The sequence below is a fragment of the Salmo salar genome, chromosome 26, assembly GCF_965601325.2.
Source record: "Salmo salar chromosome 26, fSalSal1, whole genome shotgun sequence".
NCBI lineage: Eukaryota > Metazoa > Chordata > Actinopteri > Salmoniformes > Salmonidae > Salmo > Salmo salar.
Window position 1 is genome coordinate 16,580,887 of NC_138316.1, and position 25,180 is coordinate 16,606,066.

The 25,180-nt window shown below is 46.5% G+C and overlaps 1 protein-coding gene across 1 annotated transcript in view; it reads right to left on the minus strand.

Moving 5' to 3' along the window:
- Nucleotides 1–25,180, minus strand: part of igdcc3 (immunoglobulin superfamily, DCC subclass, member 3) — a 112,949-nt gene that overhangs the window by 43,254 nt on the left and 44,515 nt on the right. The window lies entirely within an intron of this gene.

Sequence of the window (25,180 nt, forward strand, 5' to 3'; positions counted from 1 at the left end):
AGTGCTCCATCAGGTGGGGAGGGACATGCATATACATACAGTAGGGTTCTGGGGGAGAGTAATGACAGTGTGAGTGGTCAGGCCAGGGCTGCAGATGTACTGTAGTGCTGTGGCCAAACAACGGACAATCAGCCAGACAGTCAGCCAGGCCCAGGCAGGCACTTCACTTCCTGAACTAGAATAAATTAAGTCCAATTAGCTCCCTTACTGTGCCCAGTGATTAAACAGTATGGTCAAATAGAGGAAGGGGGCAGGTGGGAGAGGACAGTGATGTAGGGAAGGAAGGGCCAGGTGGAAGAGGACAGTGATGTAGGGGAGGAAGGGGCATTTTAAATAATGCTATAATTTGACAAAATGTAACAACAGACAACACGCAGTTGTTCTCATGGTGCTATTCTAACAGCAGCCTAGGCTAACAGCAGCCTAGGCTAACAGCAGACTAGGCTAACAGCAGACAAAGCTAACAGCTGCCTAGGCTAACAGCAGACTAGGCTAACAGCAGACTAAGCTAACAGTAGCCTAGGCTAACAGCAGACTGGGCTAACAGCAGATGAAGCTAACATTAGCCTAGGCTAACAGCAGACTAGGCTAACAGCAGCCTAGGCTAAAGGCAGACTAGGCTAACAGCAGACAAAGCTAACAGTAGCCTAGGCTAACAGCAGCCTAGGCTAACAGCAGAAGTGAAGGAGAAGTCTGATGTTCACCATCATTGAACTGATTCTGTTAACAAAAACGTTTTCTGGTGAGTGTTTTGCATTGATTAGTGTCAGTCTTGTGGACCGCCTGTAGGTTAATCGCTATTTGAATGCGGGGGAAATAGCACACCGTTGTTTGTGCGTCCTCAGAACTGTAGACTACATTTCCAGTGTGCAACTGTAAACAATGTACTGTCAAAGCCACGTGAGGTCTGAAACAGCAGTAGCTGAATGCACCGTACATAAACACTACATTCTAAAGTTTGTTGTTTTATTAAATTAAGCATTTCAAATGTCATGGTATATCCCTGTGTGTAACAATGTAACATGGACAATTGAATTGAATTTAGACAAATCTTTTTAAATAGGCGACCCAAAAAATAAAATTAAAAGTGTTATACTGAATACTCAGTATTCAGATATCCGGATATTCGATTAACCGTGCTCATTCCTGATGTAGGGTAGATGCTACTCACACGGATATAGGAGATTAGTATGAGAAGTGACGCATATAATGTATAGCCTAGATTGCATCATATAGGATCCATTCCAATTCCATCTGATTGAATGATTATACAGTGATGATATACCATATCATATAATGTAGCCTACTCTATAGTGCTTTCAAAAATGCTAGAGGGTGAGATTCAACATCAAAACCTTTGAAGGTCTCCTGTATCCTCATGCGCTTCAAAGACCCCAATACAACCTTACTTAATGGAACTGACAGTCCAGTCTGGCTCACTCCAATTGTTAACACATACTGTATCAGTGTGAAGCAAGACTCCCCAGAATGACAACACACATAGCCACAGTGAATTTGTTGATCTCCATAGGTGTAAATTGACATTTGGGGCGATCTCGCTTCATACATGTAAAATATACTGCTCAAAAAAATAAAGGGAACACTTAAACAACACATCCTCGATCTGAATGAAAGAAATAATCTTATTAAATACTTTTTTCTTTACATAGTTGAATGTGCTGACAACAAAATCACACAAAAATAATCAATGGAAATCCAATTTATCAACCCATGGAGGTCTGGATTTGGAGTCACACTCAAAATTAAAGTGGAAAACCACACTACAGGCTGATCCAACTTTGATGTAATGTCCTTAAAACAAGTCAAAATGAGGCTCAGTAGTGTGTGTGGCCTCCACGTGCCTGTATGACCTCCCTACAACGCCTGGGCATGCTCCTGATGAGGTGGCGGATGGTCTCCTGAGGGATCTCCTCCCAGACCTGGACTAAAGCATCCGCCAACTCCTGGACAGTCTGTTGTGCAACGTGGCGTTGGTGGATGGAGCGAGACATGATGTCCCAGATGTGCTCAATTGGATTCAGGTCTGGTGAACGGGCGGGCCAGTCCATAGCATCAATGCCTTCCTCTTGCAGGAACTGCTGACACACTCCAGCCACATGAGGTCTAGCATTGTCTTGCATTAGGAGGAACCCAGGGCCAACCGCACCAGCATATGGTCTCACAAGGGGTCTGAGGATCTCATCTCGGTACCTAATGGCAGTCAGGCTACCTCTGGCGAGCACATGGAGGGCTGTGCGGCACCCCAAAGAAATGCCACCCCACACCATGACTGACCCACCGCCAAACCGGTCATGCTGGAGGATGTTGCAGGCAGCAGAATGTTCTCCACGGCGTCTCCAGACTCTGTCACGTCTGTCACGTGCTCAGTGTGAACCTGCTTTCATCTGTGAAGAGCACAGGGCGCCAGTGGCGAATTTGCCAATCTTGGTGTTCTCTGGCAAATGCCAAACGTCCTGCACGGTGTTGGGCTGTAAGCACAACCCCCACCTGTGGACGTCGGGCCCTCATACCACCCTCATGGAGTCTGTTTCTGACCGTTTCAGCAGACACATGCACATTTGTGGCCTGCTGGAGGTCATTTTGCAGGGCTCTGGCAGTGCTTCTCCTGCTCCTCCTTGCACAAAGGCGGAGGTAGCGGTCCTGCTGCTGGGTTGTTGCCCTCCTACGGTCTCCTCTACGTCTCCTGATGTACTGGCCTGTCTCCTGGTAGCGCCTCCATGCTCTGGACACTACGCTGACAGACACAGCAAACCTTCTTGCCACAGCTCGCATTGATGTGCCATCCTGGATGAGCTGCACTACCTGAGCCACTTGTGTGGGTTGTAGACTCCGTCTCATGCTACCACTAGAGTGAAAGCACCGCCAGCATTCAAAAGTGACCAAAACATCAGCCAGGAAGCATAGGAACTGAGAAGTGGTCTGTGGTCACCACCTGCAGAACCACTCCTTTATTGGGGGTGTCTTGCTAATTGCCTATAATTTCCACCTGTTGTCTATTCCATTTGCACAACAGCATGTGAAATGTATTGTCAATCAGTGTTGCTTCCTAAGTGGACAGTTTGATTTCACAGAAGTGTGATTGACTTGGAGTTACATTGTGTTGTTTAAGTGTTCCCTTTATTTTTTTGAGCAGTGTATATATATATTTTATTTCACCTTTATTTAACCAAGAACAAGTTCTCATTTTCAACTGCGAGCTGGCCAAGATGAAGCAAAGCAGTGCGACAAAAACAACAACACAGAGTTACACATGGGATAAACAAACGTACAGTCAATAACACAATAGAAAATCTGTATACAGTGTGTGCAAATGAAGTAAGGAGGTAAGGCAATAAATAGGCCATAGTGGCGAAGTAATTACAATTTAGCAATTAACACTGGAGTGATAGATGTGCAGATGAGGATGTGCAAGTAGAAATACTGGTGTGCAAAAAAGCAGATTTGTGTATATATATATATATATATATATATATATATATATATATATATATGGGGATGAGGTAGGTAGTTGGTTGGATGGGCTATTTACAGCTTGGCTGTGTACAGCTGCAGCAATTAGTAAGCTGCTCTGACAGCAAATGCTTGAAGCTAGTGAGGGAGATATAAGTCTCCAACTTCAGTTATTTTTGCAATTCATTCCAGTCATTGGCAGCAGAGAACTGGAAGGAAAAGTGGCCAAAGGAGGTGTTGGCTTTGGGGATGACCAGTGAAATATACCGGCTGGAGCGCGTGCTATGGGTGGGTGCTGCTATGGTGACCAGTGAGCTGAGATAAGGCGGAGCTTTATATAGCAAAGACTTATAAATGACCTGGAGCCAGTGGGTTTGGCGCCGAATATGTAGCGAAGACCAGCCAACGAGAGCATACAGGTCGCAATGGTGGGTAGTATATGGGGCTTTGGTGACAAAATGGATGGCACTATGATAGACTGCATCCAATTTGCTGACTATTTTGTAAATTACATCACCGAAGTCAAGGATCGGAAGGATTCAGTTTTACGAGGGTATGTTTGGCAGCATGAGTGAAGGAGGCCTTGTTGTGAAATAGGAAGCCGATTCTAGATTTAATTTTAGATTGGAGATGCTTAATATGAGTCTGGAAGGAGAGTTTACAGTCTAGCCAGACACCTAGGTATTTATAGTTGTCCACATATTCTAAGTCAGAACCGTCCAGAGTAGTGATGCTAGGCGGGCGGGCAGGTGCGGGCAGATGCGGGCAGCGATCGGTTAAAGAGCATGCATTTAGTTTTACTAGCATTTAAAAGCAGTTGGAGGCCACGGAAGGAGTGTTGTATGGCATTGAAGCTTGTTTGGAGTTTTGTTAACACAGTGTCCAAAGAAGGACCAGATGTATACAGAATGGTGTCGTCTGCGTAGAGGTGGATCAAAGAATCACCCGCAGGAAGAGCGACATCGTTGATATATACAGAGAAAAGAGTCGGCCCGAGAATTGAACCCTGTGGCACCCCCATAGAGACTGCCAGAGGTCCGGACAACAGGCCCTCCGATTTGACACACTGAACTCTATCTGAGAAGTTGTTAGTGAACCAGGCAAGGCAGTCATTAGAGAAACCAAGGCTGTTGAGTCTGCCGATAAGAATACGTTGATTGACAGAGTCGAAAGCCTTGGCTAGGTCGATGAAGATGGCTGCACAGTGCTGTTTTTTATCGATGCTGGTTATGATATCGTTTAGGACCTTGAGTGTGGCTGAGGTGCCCCCGTGACCAGCTCAGAAACCGGATTGCATAGCGGAGAAGGTACGGTGGGATTCGAGATGGTCGGTGATCTGTTTGTTCACTTGGCTTTCGAAGACTTTAGAAATGCAGGGCAGGATGGATATAGTAGGTCTGTAAATAACAGAACATACTGTAGGTTTATGCTTCAAACAACGTCATCTCTGGAAGAGAACATGGCAGAATCCACAAAAACACCTGTGCAGATACATCCATAATGTGTGCTTACTCATTCAGCAGCTGCATTTCACATATCAGCTCCCTATGGAACAAAGCAGTGATGTGGGCTTGGTGCTGTGATGTGGGGGGTGGGGCATGCAACACAAACTCAATTAGAGAGAGGCCTGTCTTTTTCTCAGCTCTCCCACCATCTTCAAGACAAGTGCACTTATTTAAATGTCAACCATAATTAACTTGGACTAAGCAGGACTTATCTGAACACTCTTAGCATAACAAGAGGCCTAGACCCCCTCCTCGCTCGGTTCCTCTGTTCTTTTTCAACTGGTAAATGTATTTAAGCTAAGCTAGAACCCCGTGCGGCTCTACGGATCCCACAGAAAGCTCGCTATGTCCGGAGCGGATCAGCATTCACGCAGTCGTTTTTGTAGCGTGTTGTGTTTGTTAGCCCCAATTCCCCGAAAAACAAAGGCGGAGGGAGGGCAGTTAGTAAAAAGAGAAAAAAGTCCGAACTGAAATGAGGCCTAGAGAGGGAAAAACATGTCACATTGACGGCCTTCTGGAAACGTGTAGGAGTGAGGAAGAAGACGAAGATGAAGATGTACTGAAATGCTGCCGGAGCACTGTAAGCCCGCGCTGCACCGCGTCGTCAATTAACATTTAATAAGTTGCGTTTCAGTCTAAGCTCTAATGAGAAACGCTGCATTCCCTGTCAAGACTTGATCCTAAAGTATCCAAATGGATGTATAGAGACCACCGTTCTGATTAAAATTTTACCAAGCTCATTTAGAATTCCTCTAACCCTGGCTGCTTGCTCTTCAGAGGTTACATACAATAAAGGACAGGAACAAATAAACCTCCTGTAAAGCCCTACACATATTTTAGTAGCTTAATATTTCTTAATTACCACCAGTACTAAAATTATATTGTTACTTTGCCTCTGACACTCTTATTCAGCCTGATAAATGTACTGTACAGGCGGCCGTTTTCTGTTTTGTTTTCCCATACACATTATACATGTTAACAGCACATTTTTAACTGAGGCATTTTAGGATTATTGCCTCTCTCAAGGACCCAACTAAAATATCCCCATCTGGGATTAGCAACCTTGTGTGGCCATAAAGAGATTTGCCTAACCTCCTCCAATTGGCGATCTTCCTGGTCAATATTCGTGGGTATATAAAAAAACATTGAACACAATCATGGTACCAATAATTGCTTTTATTTCATCAGATGTATGTCCTTGAACAAATTACTTTAAAACCACACACAGATGAAGTTAAAAGGATAATTTTGTTGCTAATGGCAGCCTGCAGTACCTAGGTCGGCCTTCAATTTAAGCTAGTCCATGAGAATGGCCAGCACTGAGCTAGCCTGCAACGTCACTTTCTAGAATAGCTCAAACTGCGCATGCGATGTTTCCAAAAACTCTTCCATGTAGCAAAATGGTGACACGCTGAAATGACACTTCCTGATCTTCAAATGCGCCACTGAGCATTCTCATAGGAAACAACGGGGTGACGTCATCAATGGCTTCGTCCATATTTGTTTACAGTCTATGAGAATCACGTCCCAGTGACAGGCTCTGGGATTAAAACACGGTCAACCCCCTGTGGCTTCACCTTCACGTTAGCATATCCAGCAACACAGCTCTGAGCAGAGCCCCTCATTTACTGTAACTAGTACACCCTATATCATAAGAATCAAATCAAAATCAAATCAAATTGTATTTGTCACATGCTTCGAAAACAACAGGTGTAGACTAACATTGAAACGCTTACCTACGAGCCCTTCCCAAAAATGCGGAGAGACAAATCGAAAAATAATAGAACAATTATTACACAAGGAATAAATACACAATGAGTAACGATAACGTGGCTCTTATATAAATATAAGCGGTGGCCACTGTAATCTAGAGCACTATCAGACTGTACGAGGGTCAGCAGAGGCTCCTGTGTAGAGCATTGATTTAAGGGGAGCCTGGAGGCAGTGTGGAGGTGGTGATACATATAGGTGTATTGGAACAGTCAGCCAAGGGAGCTTTGTAAACAGGACACCATGTACAGAAACAGAGAGAGAGGACTGAGCACATCACTGATGTGATTAAAGCAGCTCCCTTTCTTTTCACACATGTAAACACAAGCAAGTACGCACGCATACACCGATTACGCGCTGCTGTTTGTGCGCAGTCCGTGGCCAACGCTGTCACAGACACACAGAGGACACCGAGGCAAAAAGAGAGGGGGCAAAGAAAACAACGAGAAAAAAAAAGAGGGACGATCACCTCCTTAAAGAGCTTTCTTTCTGTTGCATCTGTGCCAAGTAGTCATCATGTCTGCTGATCTGGCTGTTGTGTGTCCCCGCGGACACGACCGCCCCCCCCCAGAGGGTCCCTGCCCTCAACCCTCATGCATACAACATGGCGGGCTGCACATAGAGAGAGAGAGAGAGAGAGAGAGAGAGAGAGAGAGAGAGAGAGAGAGAAAGAGGCACACACCTCCGCTCTGTTCCACACTGCCCGCTGCCATCACAAGAACACAGCCTGCTACAAATCCACACTGACACACAGCCCGGCCACACAGAAACACATAGACGAGAGACACATACAGTATTTATACACAACAGCACAACACGGCTAGGAGGATTAGTTTAAACGTGGCTATGTAAAACACAAACACACACACACAGGTTGATCAGTGATAAGTCAGCGTGGCAGAAGGCAGGCAGTAGCTGCTCTCCAGTCAGCAGTAGACTTGTTTTTAGAACCCTTTTTATGATTCCTCATAGAGTGTTACTCTGGGAAGTGTTCAGAAACCCTAAGACATTATAACAGATCGTCCGTTCCCAGCACGGAGCCACAGTGTAAATTAAGCAGATCTAATTACGGGGATAGAAGGCTGAGAGAGGACAGAGATCCATCCATTAAGGAGTGCAGGGGGAGAGGAACGTGATGCTTGGATGCAGCTGGTTTCACAATGACAATCACCACAGGAGTGTGAACACTGAGAAAGTGACATGGAGAAGAAATCAGCGAGGTCCCACAGACCCCCTGTAATATGACACAGTTGCAGAGTGGGTCAAACCTCTCATTTTATCTCAGCCAGGCAGGGACTCCCCTCGACCCTCAGATTCCTGGAAGGGCCCAAAGGGCTTTTTATGGCGTTCCACCAAATACCGCAAAACCTGCTCAATGTCAAATGTGATCCAACAATTTCACATGGACTGATGGACACAGATACAGACCAACAGACAGTCAATAATGGAAATAGCCCATATGGAGAGAGCTCTTGGGCTTGATTTGATTTAACAGTCAAAACACATTTATGTGACAACTACATGGGCAGTAAAATATCAAATTCCACCTATATGATAAGGCACTTCATGGGTTATACAGTGTCTCCGTGAATGATGTAAATGTAAATGTAAAAATGTACAGTACCAGTCAAAAGTTTGGACACACCTACTCATTCAAGGGTTTTTCTTTATTTTTACTATTTTCTACATTGTAGAATAATAGTAAAGACATCAAAACTATGAAATAACACAGGGAATCATGTAGTAACCAAAAAAGTATTAAACAAACCAAAATATATTTTATATTTGACATTCTTCAACGTAGCCACCCTGTGCCTTGATTATTCTATATGTGTATTTCATAGTTTTGATGTCTTCACTATTATTTTACAATGTAGAACATTGTAAAATTCAAGAAAAACCCTTGAATGAGTGGGATTGTCCAAACTTTTGACTGGTACTGTATGTTTCCCCTGGATTGGATAGGATGAGCCGTCCTGATTCATTGATATGACAGAGTTAACGGTGCCAGAAAAGAGACACATGTCGCTCCCCAGCACTCTCAAACCTCCAGCCTTCAATGTTGTGAGGCTCCATTGAACTCCCATGTTATAATGTTATTGTCCCCCCCAACACTCCCCCACCTACCACCCCCACCTCCACTCCCACCTCCCGTCCATTCCACCCCCACCACCTCAAACCCTCTGGGCCCCCTCAGGCTCATGGGATCATCAGGCAGGGAGGGCACCCATTGTTCTAGCTCTAAAACCTCTTACTCCTCTCCTCTCCTCCCAGTAAACCAGTATAATGGTAATGTTGGCCATAAATCATGCAGATGGTATATGATGCATTTCCAGCGTGGAGAGTCACTGCTTCAACATGCTTTAAATTGGCAACCTGAAATAGCATTTGAATGCAGATGTGCTGTTTTATTGGCCCTAGACCCTCCTACCCTCCACCCTGACCGCCGCACCCTTGTGATTACTCTGCTGGTCTGTGGCGCGTGTTGATCTCACCGGGGGGGGGGGGGGGGGGCTTGTATTGATGCTCTATACTGTACTTTGTCTTCTCCTGGCACTGCATCCCATTTTCTTCTTTTAACGCATTAGCCCATAAACGGTGAGACAGGGCAGCTTTTGCGTAAGCACATGCATCACTCACCCTCACTGTCTCAGGGCTGGGGGCAGCCAGGCTCCTCCCACACACTTCGCAGTAGATGAGAGGCTGAGGGTGAAGACCCAATGACACGCAGCGTAGCGCACACACGCACACACACACACCTACTATCTCAGCCCAGAGGTGCTGTCTGCATCTCATTCCAGGGTGCTGTACTTATCTAAGACTGGACCCTCTGATACTGACAGTCACCATGGTAATTACTTTCTTGTCTTCCTGGCTAGAAGGAGATTCACTCTGTGTTTTACTCATCCTATCAGTCTACGGTACAGGGCCAATGTGAGTCACTGTCACCTCTCTGTCATTCAGATCAAGTACAACCAAGTTTTTCAGCTCAAGTAAAACCCATTTCCCTATAACATCTGTAATGTGTTTTACAATTGGATTTGGTTCCTCGCTGTATGTGGCTTGTCTGAACCGTGCTTCCTCTAGCCGCTTGACGGTGGTGCACCTTATTGAGAGGCGCTATCTGTCCTAAATACAGTTATATTGATGGATTTGCTGGACCGGGCGCAGTGCACACTATGCTAAATAAAGTTAGATGGATGGGTGTCATTAAACCTGTCATACAGGGACATGGCGCATGTAGCAGCAGCGTCAGATACACTCACTGCTGATCTATGGCAGGGCCACCAAAACACACCAGATCTCCTCCCATAGACTCACTGCTGATCTATGGCAGGGCCACCAAAACACACCAGATCTCCTCCCATACACTCACTGCTGATCTATGGCAGGGCCACCAAAACACACCAGATCTCCTCCCATAGACTCACTGCTGATCTATGGCAGGGCCACCAAAACACACCAGATCTCCTCCCATACACTCACTGCTGATCTATGGCAGGGCCACCAAAACACACCAGATCTCCTCCCATAGACTCACTGCTGATCTATGGCAGGGCCACCAAAACACACCAGATCTCCTCCCATACACTCACTGCTGATCTATGGCAGGGCCACCAAAACACACCAGATCTCCCCTCCCATAGACCCTCATTATAGAGCAGGGAACTCTTAGCCTATACACAGAGAGAGTCTAGTCTATTTATAGTCTGTTTCAACTAATCTACTTCTCCCTAAGCACAACCAAATATGAGCTGATTAGACCTCTTCATAAAAGACATCCCCAATAGCCACATGGTCGCAAGGCCGTGGGTATACACACCAAAGGCTTTGTGTTTGTGTGTGAAAGGTTAGTGTGTCTTCATCCTTCTGTAGACGCTGTTGAACAGAAGAAGAGGCCAGCGATGCTCTTCTCTTGTTAAGGATCTCTGGTGTCATAGCTTCATGTGAACATAAAGGCAGGGTGGCGACTGAAGGACAAAAACGACACCGCCACAGAGCAGCTAATTAGCGCATTATTGGGACTACAGGTCTTTGAAAAGGACATATAAAGATAAGAGCTTTTTCATATTGTAAACAGCAACTGTGGCTGAGGCCTCACAGCGCTCTGTGTTAGTATCCAGAGCTACACATTAGTAGCTGGAAGAGAAGAGAGGAAGATAGCGAGGTCATTAGGAGACAACCATAAAAGCTTTGTTCTGATGAAATGAAGCCAGCCAGAGAGGCTGCTGGGAAAGCCTTGTCACTCATTATGTAACCTAACGTAGCAGGCGTAAAAATACATCTGTTTTTCAGGGGAAATGGAAGTTAGGTTGAAAATACTGTATCCTTGAAAACCAGAAACATTTGCTTTCTGACAACCCCACGGAGAGTGATCTGCCTGTTGTAGTGAAGTGAGGGCGTTGGCCCTCCTAGCCCTCCCTGGCCTCTCCCCCCAGGGACAAAGAGTGGTGCGAACTCTGGGCCCCACAGCAGCCACGGCCCCAACCCTAAGCGAAGAGGAGGCCTTTCTCTCTCTCGCTCTCTCTCTCCCTACCTCTCTCTCTCTCTCCCTCTCTCTCTCTCTCTCTCTCTCTCTCTCACTCTCTCTCTCTCTCCCTCCTAACACCGAGCCTCTCTACATACATAAGCATGCAGGCCTAATTAAAGTGGGGCCCATTAAAACACAACAGATGCTGAAAATTAAGAGATTATTTAAATGACTGTGACAGAAAGGACAGGGGAGGGGAGGAGAAAAGCGAGGGAGGTAGAAAATAAGAAAAAAAGAAGGACAGAAAGAAAATAGGCGGGCGCTCGCAAAGTTGCATACCATTACAAATTAATTAGCAGCGTTTTTCCTCTGTTGATGCAGTCATTGTTAATATTTTGTGCATGTCATTAGTAGATGTTTACGGGCGCTGTGCGGAAAATGCAACAAAGGCGAGCCTTGATGTGTGAGAATAAAAAACCCCAGAGAGGGCTGTTTGTTTTAATAATTGATTGGCCAGAGATATGCATGCTCATTAAGTCACTTCAAACACCGCAGTTAACAATCACACAGAGACCATATGAGTGGCAGTGACAAACATGCTTAGAGTGGGCTGAGGCACCCCTCACCGTGGCCCAGCTCTCGCTGTGTGTGTGTGTATGTTTGTGTGTGTGGCAACAGGAGCCCCTGTCTTCCCAGGCTGAATCCCCTCACCCTGCCTGTCACCCACAACACAGAACAGTACGGCAGAACAGAACACATCAGAATACAACAGAGTAGACCAGTCCAGAGGCTCAACAGCTCTCAGAAAGCTAGGCCGCTGTCACTGACACTCATTTAATATCTCATTAGCTTTGCATCACACAAGGCCTCACCTCCCCGCCCTGGCTTCAGAGGAACCCTCTTCATTCCACTGTGGAAAACAGGGGAGAACAGAGAGACGTGTTTGTATTCACATTCAGGCTTCGTAACTAAATAAATCACGCGGTTCCCCTGTGAATGCCTCGGTGCAGTGACAGAGAGGAGATGCATCTTTCAAAAAGATAAAAGAACTTCTTAGTTCTGTTGGGAGTGTTTACAGGGCAGCTTGTGGTCACAACACCTCTGTCAGTTGGGTTAACACCGCCACCTGTTGAGGTGGTGTGGGACAACGACGCACTTTACTTTCACTGCATCTGCACCACAAAAGTTTCTTTCCACGGACTGTAGCCTAAACTGGGACACAACATGGCCCATTCAAAGCCTATTATCCTGGGCCTGTATGTAAAAAAAATAACCAAGAGGGCTTTCAGCTGGGACACACAGGCAACACTAGTTTACTCCCATTCTATTGGGGCCTGGAATTCTCCACTTGAAAGAACCTGATCTCCTCTTAACCTGTCCCCTCTCAGCGTGGCCCCCCTGCCAAATGACCCCCTCATTAAAGGCTTTGCACTGAGGATGGCTCCGGATGCAGCATGCCGATCTGGCTTTGACGGCCCACAGTCTCACCGGCTTGTCATTTCAAATCACCTTCTTCCTCTCAGCAACAACACTGGGGCTGTGGAGAGGGACTCTCTGGTGTTAATGGGGTTTTCCCAGGAAAGAATATGGCAGGAGCGTGGCGAGGTGCGCCGAGGCTGGGGCTCGCCGTACCAGGAATCATTAAAGCAGCAGTGGGAGAAACACTCCCTGGCCGAACGACACAGAGCACAGTGAGCTGAAACACTACAGCGTCCCGAGAGAGAGAGAGAGAGAGAGAGAGAGAGAGAGAGAACCACAGAGAGGTGGCGGGAGGGGGTATGGGGTGGGGGGGAGATGGAGATGGAGAAAAAATAGGAGTGGAGGAGGGGGAGAATGAGGGGGAAAGGAAAGAGAAGCAGGAAGGGGTGGAGGGATGGAGCGAGGGATCATGAAGAGAGGAAAGGCAAACGAGGGATGCAGAGGGAATGGGAATGTACGTACAGAGGGGAAAGGGAGGGAAACCTATTCTGGGAATGTACGTACAGAGGGGAGGAGAGGGAAACCTATTCTGCTCTGAACAGATTGCAAAGGCTGATGAAAAACAAACATTTTCACATTGAATGGCAATTTAATTACGCCACTATTATGCACATCCATGTCTTCAGGTTGGCCTTTTCACAGTTTTAATAATCAAATCACGCATCCACCCTCAAAAAACAATAGGCTCAACAAGCCATCCATCTCACTCAACCGTCAAAGCCATTTTCACTTAGTTCCTATCATCATTAGGTACACTACATTATATTTCCCCCTCATGTAGTCCATACTACAATCATCTACCTCTGGAACGGCAGGCAGTCTTTCATTCACAGGGGGGCTATACTGAGCCATAACTAATGTACCTTAAAAAAGATTTCCACTATCTCGTCTTACAGACAGAAAATAATTTCAGCACCTGTTGGTGGAGAGAGACTATACATCCATGCTGTTGCCTAGGGCCACATATCTAATCAATATCACCAATAGTAGTTGATACAACTGGCTGTTATGAATTAAATTAGATGCACTCTCGCTCTCTCTCTCTCTCTCTCGCTCTCTCTCTCGCTCTCTCTCTCTCGCTCTCTCGCTCTCTCTCTCTCGCTCTCTCTCTCGCTCTCTCTCTCGCTCTCTCTCTAGCTCTCTCTCTCGCTCTCTCTCTCGTCCTCCAGTCATTTCATTCACCTCCTCGCCAAGGAAACATTTCTGTTTTATTCCAATGAGGAAAAACCTGCCTCTTAAAGTGCCATTTTCTTTCTTAGTTTCCTTTCATGTGGAGATTGAAATATCGAAAACGCTTACTGACATCTGGGGTGAAATACCATTTATATTCAAATGGAAATGCCATTAGTTCTTTCCTTGGCTTTTTTTCTCCTTGTCGTTTTGTCACCACAGAAATTAAAAAGATGAATTTGGTGCTGGCTATACAGGCCCAGTTTTGAATAACAAAGTGGATGGACATTTGGCATCACAAGCCTCCCCAGCCAAAGAGCCATTACTTCCCCCTCATTAGAGAGTAATTGTTGAGGGCCATTCTTTCTTAGGGCCACAGACGGGATAAATCTCTGATTCTCTATTTTCACACATTGGCAGAGGAAGTTTATAAAACCAACCTCATAAAATAGGAGTGACTGTATGTATGAGAGTTTGTGTCATAGAGTTTGTTCCAGTGTTAGTGTGGTGGCAGTGAACTTGACAGTGGGCCTGGGGCCGGCGGGTCTGTGTGAAGAGGGAGTGTGAACAGGAGGTGACGGATGGCCCCACATCTGGCACTCCCACGTCCCCTATGAAAGGAGTCTTGGCCTGGGCGGGACGGCCCCAGTGTGCTCCACTGCACTTCAGAGGACCCTGCATATTTGGGACCCCAACATGGTGATGTAAATCACTGCCCCCCCACCAACACACATGCACACCCACTGTGACACACACACACACACATATGCTTGCGCACAAACCACACACACACACACACACACACACACACACACACACACACACACACACACACACACACACACACACACACACACACACACACACACATACAGAGCCTTGCAAAAGTATTCATCCCCTGGCGTTTTTCCTATTTTGTTGAATTACAACCTGTAATTTAAATGGATTTTTGGGGGGGGATTTCATGTAATGGACATAGACAAAATAGTTAAAATTGGTGAAGTGAAATGAAAAAAATGACTTGTTTCAAAAAATAAAATAAACATTTGCCGCAAACCTAACACCTCCCATAACCCCGAGAACACCATCCCCACAGTGAAGCATGGTTTGGCAGTATCATGCTGTGGGGATGTTTTCATTCGGCAGGGACTGGGAAACTGGTCAGAATTGAAGGAATGATGGATGACGTTAAATACAGGGAAATTCTTGAGGGAAACCTGTTTCATTCTTCCAGAGATTTCAGACTGGGACGGAGGTTCACCTTCCAGCAGGAAAATGACCCTAAGCATACTGCTAAAGCAACACTCGAGTGGTTTAAGGGGAAACATTTAAATGTCTTGGAATGGCCTTGTCAAAGCCCAGACCTCAATCCAATTGAGAATCTGTGGTATGACTTAAAGATTGCTGTACACCAGCGGAACCCATCCAACTTGAAGGAGCTGGAGCAGTTTTGCCTTGAAGAACATGCAAAAATCCCAGTGGCTAGATGTGCCAAGCTTATAGAGACATACCCCAAGAGACTTGCAGCTGTAATTGCTGCAAAAGGTGGCTCTACAAAGTATTGACTTTGGGGGGTGAATAGTTATGCACACTCAAGTTTTACGTTTTTTTTGTCTAATTTGTTTCACAATAAAAAATATTTTGCATCTTCAAAGTGATAGGCATGTTGTGTAAATCAAATGATACAAATTTTAATTCCAGGTTGTAAGGCAACAAAATAGGAAAAATGCCAATGGGGGTGAATACTTTTGTGCTTCTACAGCTGCATTGCTTGCTGTTTGGGGTTTTAGGCTGGGTTTCTGTACAGCACTTTGAGATATCAGCTGATGTAAGAAGGGCTATATAAATACATTTGATTTGATTTGATTTTGCAAGCCACTGTACATTCTAGCGCACAAACACAATAGATGGTAGCATTAGGAATCTAAAGCTCTTGGCTTTGACAGGGGAGGTCCACTGCTTCCCCCCTGAGTGACTACTGGCCCAATGTGGGCAAAAGCCATGTGTCATTGTCACTGTTAGGGAGGGTCGCACCCCAGCACCCATGAAGACGAAATATACTCTGGCTCATACTCTCACTGCCTTCACCATCTGTTAGTGGAACCATCCACCTGGTTCATGTGTTGGATGGAACCACCACACAGACCAGACAGTGATGCAACCAGCCAGCTAAACAGGGTAACCTAATGCATGACTTGAAGTGGTGTTGTGACTGAATTTAAACTGTACCTTTATTTAACTAGGCAAGTCAGTGAAGAACAAATTCTTATTTACAATGACAGCCTACCAGGGAACAGTGGGTTAACTGCCTTGTTCAGGGGCAGAATGACAGATCTTTACCTTGTCAGCTCTGGGATTCAATCCAGCAACCTTTTGGTTACTGACCCAACGCTCTAACCACTAGGCTACCTGCCACCCCTAGGTGATGACTAATGGCCATCACCCTGGACGGCACTCTGTGATGAGACCAGAGAAAATCACAGAGATCACGGTTCATGGGAGAATAGTTTGTTTATTTTTCTTCTCCCTCTCTCCTCCAACCCTAGCCTCCCAGCCCCTAACCAGATGGTCATACGTTGTTGCAATCTTCGCTCTCTCTCTCTCTCTCTCTCTCTCTCTCTCTCTCTCTCACTACTCTCGCCTCTTCTATTCTATCATCTATCCCTTCTGCTAAATCCTTCTCCTTCCTGTCTCCTGGTTCTACCTCTTCAACCCTACTCTCCTCCCTTTCAGCCTCTTTTGACTCCCACTGTTCCCTTTCCTCCCAGCCGCCTCGACCCTCACCGCCTACTCTATGGCTGAGAGACCCACTGCATGCTCACAAAACAGGGCTGTGGGTAGCTGAGCGAAAATGGAGGAAAACTTCTATTCCGGAGGACATTCTTCCACTCCCTCCTGTCTACCTTCTCTTCCTCTGTATCCGCTGCTAAAGCTGCTTTCTGTCACTCTAAATTCCAAGCCTCTGCCTCCAACCCTGGGAAACTATTTTCCACCTTCTCCTCCCTCAATCCACCCCCTTCCCCTCCCTCTTCCCTCTCTGCGGACGACTTTGTCAACCACTTTGAAAAAAAGGTTAAAGACATCCTCACTTCATTCACTCAGCCTATAGAGTCTACTGTTCCTACTCACACAGAACTACCCTACACCTTGACCTCTGTCTCCCCTCTCTCTCCAGATGTAATTGTGCGACTAGTGACATCCAGCCAGCCAACAACCTGCCCACTTGACTCCATCCCCTCCATCCTTCCCTTCTCCAGACTATCTCTGGAGACCTCCCATTCCTCACTTCCCTCATCAACTCATCCCTGACTACTGGCTGCGTCCCCTCAACACGTGATGTCTCTGACCAACTCTCTCGTTATCGCTCTCAGAACGATCTTCTTGACCCTAACCAGTCAGGCTTAAGACGGGCCAATCAACTGAGGCTGCTCTCCTCTGTGTCATGGAGGCTCTCTGCACTGCCAAAGCTGACTCTCTCTCCTCTGTTCTCATCCCCCTAGATCTATCTGCTGCTTTTGACACCGTGAACTATCCGTGAACCCTCCTCTCCATCCTCTCAGGGTTGGACGTCTCAGGATCTGCACAGTTCCTAATCTAGGCCCTTGTCATATCCCGTCTGGACTACTGCAACTCTCTGTCGGCTGGGCTCCCTGCTTGTGCCATCAAACCACTGCAGCCCGTTTGGTGTTCAACCTTCCCAAGTTCTCTCATGTCAACCCGCTCCTACGTACACTCCACTGGCTTCCAGTCGAAGCTCACATCCACTACAAGACCATGGAGCTTGCCTAAGGAGCAGCAAGGGGAACTGCCCCTCCCTACCTTCAAGCTTACACCTCAACCCGAGCACTCAGTTCTGGCACCTCTGTTCTCTTGGCCGCCCCACCCCTACTCAGCCCAGTCAAATCTCTTCTCTGCCATGGCACCCCAATGGTGGAACCAGCTTCCCACTGATGCTAGTACAGAAGAGTCCTTGCCCATCTTCTGAAAATGTCTGAAACTCGACCTCTTCAAAGAGTATTTTAAAGAAGACATCTCAGTCTTACCCCTGCTCCTCCTACTAGCTCTGACTTTGCTGATAACTTCTTTATTGAGGAAAAATGTACTTAATACAACTGTGATATGTGGTTGTCTCACCTAGCTACAGTGCATTGCAAAAGTATTCATCCCCCTTGTCGTTTTTCCTATTTTGTTGCATTACAACCTGTAATTTAAATGGATTTTTATTTGGATTTCATGTAATGGACATACACAAAATAGTCAAAATTGACTGGGACGGAGGTTCACCTTCCAGCAGGACAATGACTCTAAGCATACTGCTAAAGCAACACTCGAGTGGTTTAAGGGGAAACATTTAAATGTCTTGGAATGGCCTTGTCAAAGCCCAGACCTCAATCCAATTAAGAATCTGAGGTATGACTTAAAGATTGCTGTACACCAGTGGAACCCATCCAACTTGAAGGAGCTGGAGCAGTTTTGCCTTGAATAACGAGCAAAAATCCCAGTGGCTAGATGTGCCAGCTTATAGAGACATACCCCAAGAGACTTGCAGCTGTAATTGCTGCAAAAAGTGTCTCCACATAGTATTGACTTTGAATAGTTATGTACGCTCAAGTTTTCAGTTCTTTTGTCTTATTTCTTGTTTGTCTCACAATCAAAAATATTTTGCATCTTCAAAGTGTTAGGCATGTTGTGTAAATCAAATTATACAAACCCCCCAAAAATCCATTTTAATTCCAGGTTGTAAGGCAACAAAATAGGAAAAATGCCAAAGGGGGTGAATACTTTCGCCAGCCACTGTATCTTAAGATGAATGCACTAACTGTAAGTGGCTCTGGATAAGAGCGTCTGCTAAATGACTAAAATGTAAACGTAATATGTAGATTAGGTGCTGTGTTGTGTTGGTTCCTGTCGATGTTAAAGCAGAGTTTCACAGAGCGAGGCCCTGCCTGCCTCACAGCCTCCTGCACTGATTAAACTCTTCATCCATATTCATGGCTGCCCTCCGCTCTGAGACGAGTCAGATGAAGGGATGAATAAAGGAGGGACCGAGGCAGGGGAAAGAATGAGCAGAGGGAGAGAAAAAACAGGGGAATATATACCTTTCACATACCTGTATATAAAAAATGATTTCTTGTCAACCCACAACCCTTGTCAACCCACAACCCAAGCAGGAGGAGAAGCATTATGTAGGCTTGTCAACCCACAACCCAAGCAGGAGAAGCATTATATAGGTCTTGTCAACCCACAACCCAAGCAGGAGGAGAAGCCTTATGTAGGTCTTGTCAACCCACAACCCAAGCAGGAGGAGAAGCATTATGTAGGTCTTGTCAACCCACAACCCAAGCAGGAGGAGAAGCATTATGTAGGTACTGCACTTGAAGTGGCTCATTTCATATTGAGCGCTGTTGTTAAAAAAAACATTTAGACTCCCTTCCACTGCCAGCTACAGCTCTCTGTCCCCATGACTCAAAGCTATGCCACCAGCGTTTGGTAAAAAGCATGTGCTGACTGGTTGCCCCGGTGACCATCTGAAATAGGCAGGGAGGATGGCAGAGCCCCAGTAGTTAATATTGTGCTGTTTACTGGCAGGCCAGGCTGGCTCTCTGGCTGGCTCCCCGGCTGTCTGTAATACATCACTGTGTGTGGAGCACATGCCTGCCATCCACACTCCACATCTGCACTGGATATAGAACGCTTCCAAATCCTCTGCTCGGCGTCCTTTGTTGTGTCGGTGAATTTAAGCAAAAAACTCCCAGCTCCCTCGCGCTCATTCTCCCTCTCTCTCAATTGCGCTCTCTCTCTCTCTCTCTCTCTCTCTCTCTCTCACCTGTTCTCCCTCTACCCGCTCTCTCTTGCTCTTTTGAAAGGATGGACAAGCAATTATGGATTTTAAATGAAAACCACCACATCGATGGAACATGAATGGGCTCCCACATCAAATACACATTTTCCCATCCCTCTGTATTTACCTAAATGCTGATAAAAGCCAGGGCGCTCCATTAAGGGGATGGATTTGTGAAGAAATACACCAACACGAATCCATCTGTTTCAAACATAAAAGTGGAGGGAAGAGGCTGAGTGAATAGCTCATGAAACAGTGTGATCGATGACCTCAGGATATCCATATATATCCATTATACATTATGAAGCTCAAATCAGAGCTTGTTGGCAAGGTTCTTAGAGAGTCAGGTACACAGCCATTTCTAGGAAATCACCCATGCTACCTTAGAAACAAGGCATACAGAGAATATCCTGCAGCAGTAGCACTGTCCCTCTCACACTGAGCCTAAAACACACACTGTATGCAGTAGAAGGCATGATAGCATGTACACGTGCACGTGGAAGCGCACGCACATGCACTCACACATGCGCGCAAAGGAGCGCGCACACACACACACACACACACACACACACACACACACACACACACACACACACACACACACACACACACACACACACACACACACACACACACACACACACACACACACACACACACACACACACACACACACACACACACACCCCTGCCTGCTCTGTCAACTCAACTGACAGCAGTAATGAGTTTCTTCTTCTTTCTCCTCTGCGTAAGCCAACTGGCACCTACTCAGGGGAATCTTTTAGGCTGAATTGCGGCCATTAATCACAATCTAGGGCAAGACTGTGCCATCACGTGTATGGCAAGCAGAGATGCGTTTACGGGGGGGTGCAATGAGAATACAAGACAGAGGGGGAGCGGGAGCGCAAGAGACAGGGAGGAGGAGGGAGGGAGAAACAGAGAGAGATAGCGAATGAGAAGGAGGAAGAGAGCGATCGAGAGAGAGAGAGAGAAAAAAGTAGTACGGTAATGTTGCTTAATTCACCAGAATGACCTCACTGGTGAATCCTGTGTGGCTGCTACAGTGCAGCGGTTGGGTATTCCTCCTCCTTGGCTGACAGACACATTAAGCTGAATAGAGGATAAGGACATAAAGCAAAACAAAAGCCCAGATGCCACACTATGGATATGAGCTCAATTACTGGGAGGAGCCTCCCGCTGCATCAATCACAGCCAACAAGCCAGACAGATATTGAGTGAGAAGGAGAGGCTACTTCTTACTTCAGCAAGCAACAGTACCCCAAAACACTAACCACAGCACGCACGTAACACACCCACACACTCTGCCTTGGCGCTGAATAATGATCTTAAATGCATAAATTAGGGAGTGTGCACCGGGGATAAATAAAGATACGATTCCCACTGCGCCAAAAGCAACAGCAACACACTTGATGAAGCAGCCAGCTTGTATGTAGTATGTAGTGTATGTCTACGATGGAGGGAAGGACAGAGAGCCAGGAGGCAGAGAGCAGAGCAGAGTAGGAGTGTCTCTACCTCATCATAACTCTACACTGGGCTACTGTACTCTATATACGGCCAGCCAGCTAGCCAGCCAACCAACCGGCGGCCATCTTAAAATCTGGTTCTTTGTGACACAGAGATGTTGTCAACATCGTGTCCTGCATCATGTCCTCTATCATAAGACAGCAGGCAGTTAGGTGGCTGCTCTCCCTCTTTTTTTCATCCTTCCATTCTCCCTTTCCCTTCTTGTACTCCGGGGAGCCCTCAAGCTGCCAGCTGACCGCGTTCACCAGGGAAATCATCCCTCCCGTCGATCAGCAGGCCCCGCCCCTCCAGAGCAGGCTAATCCATATGAATTCATGCTAATATGAAGCGCACCGCCTCCCGCCTTTCTCTCGCTCTCAGTGTGTATGTGTGTCGTTTCACCATATAGACACACAACCAGACCCTCAGTGTGGGGTCCAGGCCTACGCCAGCACCATGCAGCACACTGACAGCAGGAGGCATGGGAGGGAAATAAATACAAGTGATAAATATAGGCCCTGTCACAATCACTTAGTATTCAACCTGGGTTAGATACAAAAGCCATTTTGCCTGTTCCTCCTTATTCTCCTCCTCCTCCTCTGGACACAAATAAAAACAGACAAAGATGACATGTTTCTTTGTTAATTGTTTCATTATAAGGTTTTCTTGGTTTCATGAAATGTTGCTATTTCCGTCATACCGTATGTGGACCACCCCAGCTTTTACTTTCTGTCCATCAGAGAAACTATTATAGACCGAACTGAACATTAACACTCATTAAGATTAGAGGGGATTTACAGTCAGGAAAAAACAAAGCGTTTTTTGAATAGGCTATAAGTCCCACTCAGTGAAGCTGGGTCTTAAACAAATCCAACCCGTAAACATCTGTCCCAGTAATTGTCAAAAACAGCCGTTTAAAACGGGCCACTTCAATCTCCTAATGTCACTCTGAAGCCTGGATTAAAAGGGATTAGTTTCATTGTGATTGTACAACCAGCTCCCTTCGGCTATGTGGCTACAGTCAAGAGGGGTGTGTTTTCACCTGTGAGCTACTTCACTTGAGTTCAGTGTTGAACACAGTATCCATCAAACCCACATACCACACTCCTCTCCAGCTGGTCCTAACATGCCTGGTCAAGTTCTCTCTGCCCTTAGCTTCAGTTTGGTCAGCTCTCTTCAACATTTCACATTTCAGCTCCACGTAAGGTAAGACGTCCAACATGTGAGGTGTGTGAAACATACACACACGTTCCCTCCTTCTCCTGCTCAGCAAAGCCCATGGCCTCACGGTGAGGACTAAATAAAGGCTAAGCTAGCTAGCAGAGAGACACAGAACCAGTGAAATGACAGAGCAGAGCACATAGCCAGCCTGTCTTTACTCTACCTGCCAGGATGAGGCTCCAGAACAGATCTGTATTGACCCCACGTCTTCCTCCCAGTGATGGGTATTAACGTCTTCCTCCCAGTGATGGGTATTAACGTCTTCCTCCCAGTGATGGGTATTAACGTCTTCCTCCCAGTGATGGGTATAAACGTCTTCCTCCCAGTGATGGGTATAAACGTCTTCCTCCCAGTGATGGGTATTAACGTCTTCCTCCCAGTGATGGGTATTAACGTCTTCCTCCCAGTGATGGGTATAAACGTCTTCCTCCCAGTGATGGGTATTAACGTCTTCCTCCCAGTGATGGGTATTAACGTCTTCCTCCCAGTGATGGGTATAAACATCTTCCTCCCAGTGATGGGTATAAACGTCTTCCTCCCAGTGATGGGTATTAACGTCTTCCTCCCAGTGATGGGTATAAACGTCTTCCTCCCAGTGATGGGTATAAACGTCTTCCTCCCAGTGATGGGTATTAACGTCTTCCTCCCAGTGATGGGTATAAACGTCTTCCTCCCAGTGATGGGTATAAACGTCTTCCTCCCAGTGATGGGTATTAACGTCTTCCTCCCAGTGATGGGTATTAACGTCTTCCTCCCAGTGATGGGTATAAACGTCTTCCTCCCAGTGATGGGTATAAACGTCTTCCTCCCAGTGATGGGTATTAACGTCTTCCTCCCAGTGATGGGTATAAACGTCTTCCTCCCAGTGATGGGTATTAACGTCTTCCTCCCAGTGATGGGTATTAACGTCTTCCTCCCAGTGATGGGTATTAACGTCTTCCTCCCAGTGATGGGTATAAACGTCTTCCTCCCAGTGATGGGTATTAACGTCTTCCTCCCAGTGATGGGTATAAACGTCTTCCTCCCAGTGATGGGTATAAACGTCTTCCTCCCAGTGATGGGTATTAACGTCTTCCTCCCAGTGATGGGTATAAACGTCTTCCTCCCAGTGATGGGTATAAACGTCTTCCTCCCAGTGATGGGTATAAACGTCTTCCTCCCAGTGATGGGTATTAACGTCTTCCTCCCAGTGATGGGTATAAACGTCTTCCTCCCAGTGATGGGTATAAACGTCTTCCTCCCAGTGATGGGTATTAACGTCTTCCTCCCAGTGATGGGTATTAACGTCTTCCTCCCAGTGATGGGTATTAACGTCTTCCTCCCAGTGATGGGTATAAACGTCTTCCTCCCAGTGATGGGTATAAACGTCTTCCTCCCAGTGATGGGTATTAACGTCTTCCTCCCAGTGATGGGTATAAACGTCTTCCTCCCAGTGATGGGTATTAACGTCTTCCTCCCAGTGATGGGTATTAACGTCTTCCTCCCAGTGATGGGTATTAACGTCTTCCTCCCAGTGATGGGTATTAACGTCTTCCTCCCAGTGATGGGTATAAACGTCTTCCTCCCAGTGATGGGTATAAACGTCTTCCTCCCAGTGATGGGTATAAACGTCTTCCTCCCAGTGATGGGTATTAACGTCTTCCTCCCAGTGATGGGTATAAACGTCTTCCTCCCAGTGATGGGTATTAACGTCTTCCTCCCAGTGATGGGTATTAACGTCTTCCTCCCAGTGATGGGTATTAACGTCTTCCTCCCAGTGATGGGTATTAACGTCTTCCTCCCAGTGATGGGTATAAACGTCTTCCTCCCAGTGATGGGTATTAACGTCTTCCTCCCAGTGATGGGTATTAACGTCTTCCTCCCAGTGATGGGTATTAACGTCTTCCTCCCAGTGATGGGTATTAACGTCTTCCTCCCAGTGATGGGTATAAACGTCTTCCTCCCAGTGATGGGTATAAACGTCTTCCTCCCAGTGATGGGTATTAACGTCTTCCTCCCAGTGATGGGTATAAACGTCTTCCTCCCAGTGATGGGTATAAACGTCTTCCTCCCAGTGATGGGTATAAACGTCTTCCTCCCAGTGATGGGTATAAACGTCTTCCTCCCAGTGATGGGTATTAACGTCTTCCTCCCAGTGATGGGTATAAACGTCTTCCTCCCAGTGATGGGTATAAACGTCTTCCTCCCAGTGATGGGTATTAACGTCTTCCTCCCAGTGATGGGTATAAACGTCTTCCTCCCAGTGATGGGTATAAACGTCTTCCTCCCAGTGATGGGTATAAACGTCTTCCTCCCAGTGATGGGTATTAACGTCTTCCTCCCAGTGATGGGTATAAACGTCTTCCTCCCAGTGATGGGTATAAACGTCTTCCTCCCAGTGATGGGTATAAACGTCTTCCTCCCAGTGATGGGTATAAACGTCTTCCTCCCAGTGATGGGTATAAACGTCTTCCTCCCAGTGATGGGTATTAACGTCTTCCTCCCAGTGATGGGTATTAACGTCTTCCTCCCAGTGATGGGTATTAACGTCTTCCTCCCAGTGATGGGTATTAACGTCTTCCTCCCAGTGATGGGTATTAACGTCTTCCTCCCAGTGATGGGTATAAACGTCTTCCTCCCAGTGATGGGTATTAACGTCTTCCTCCCAGTGATGGGTATAAACGTCTTCCTCCCAGTGATGGGTATTAACGTCTTCCTCCCAGTGATGGGTATTAACGTCTTCCTCCC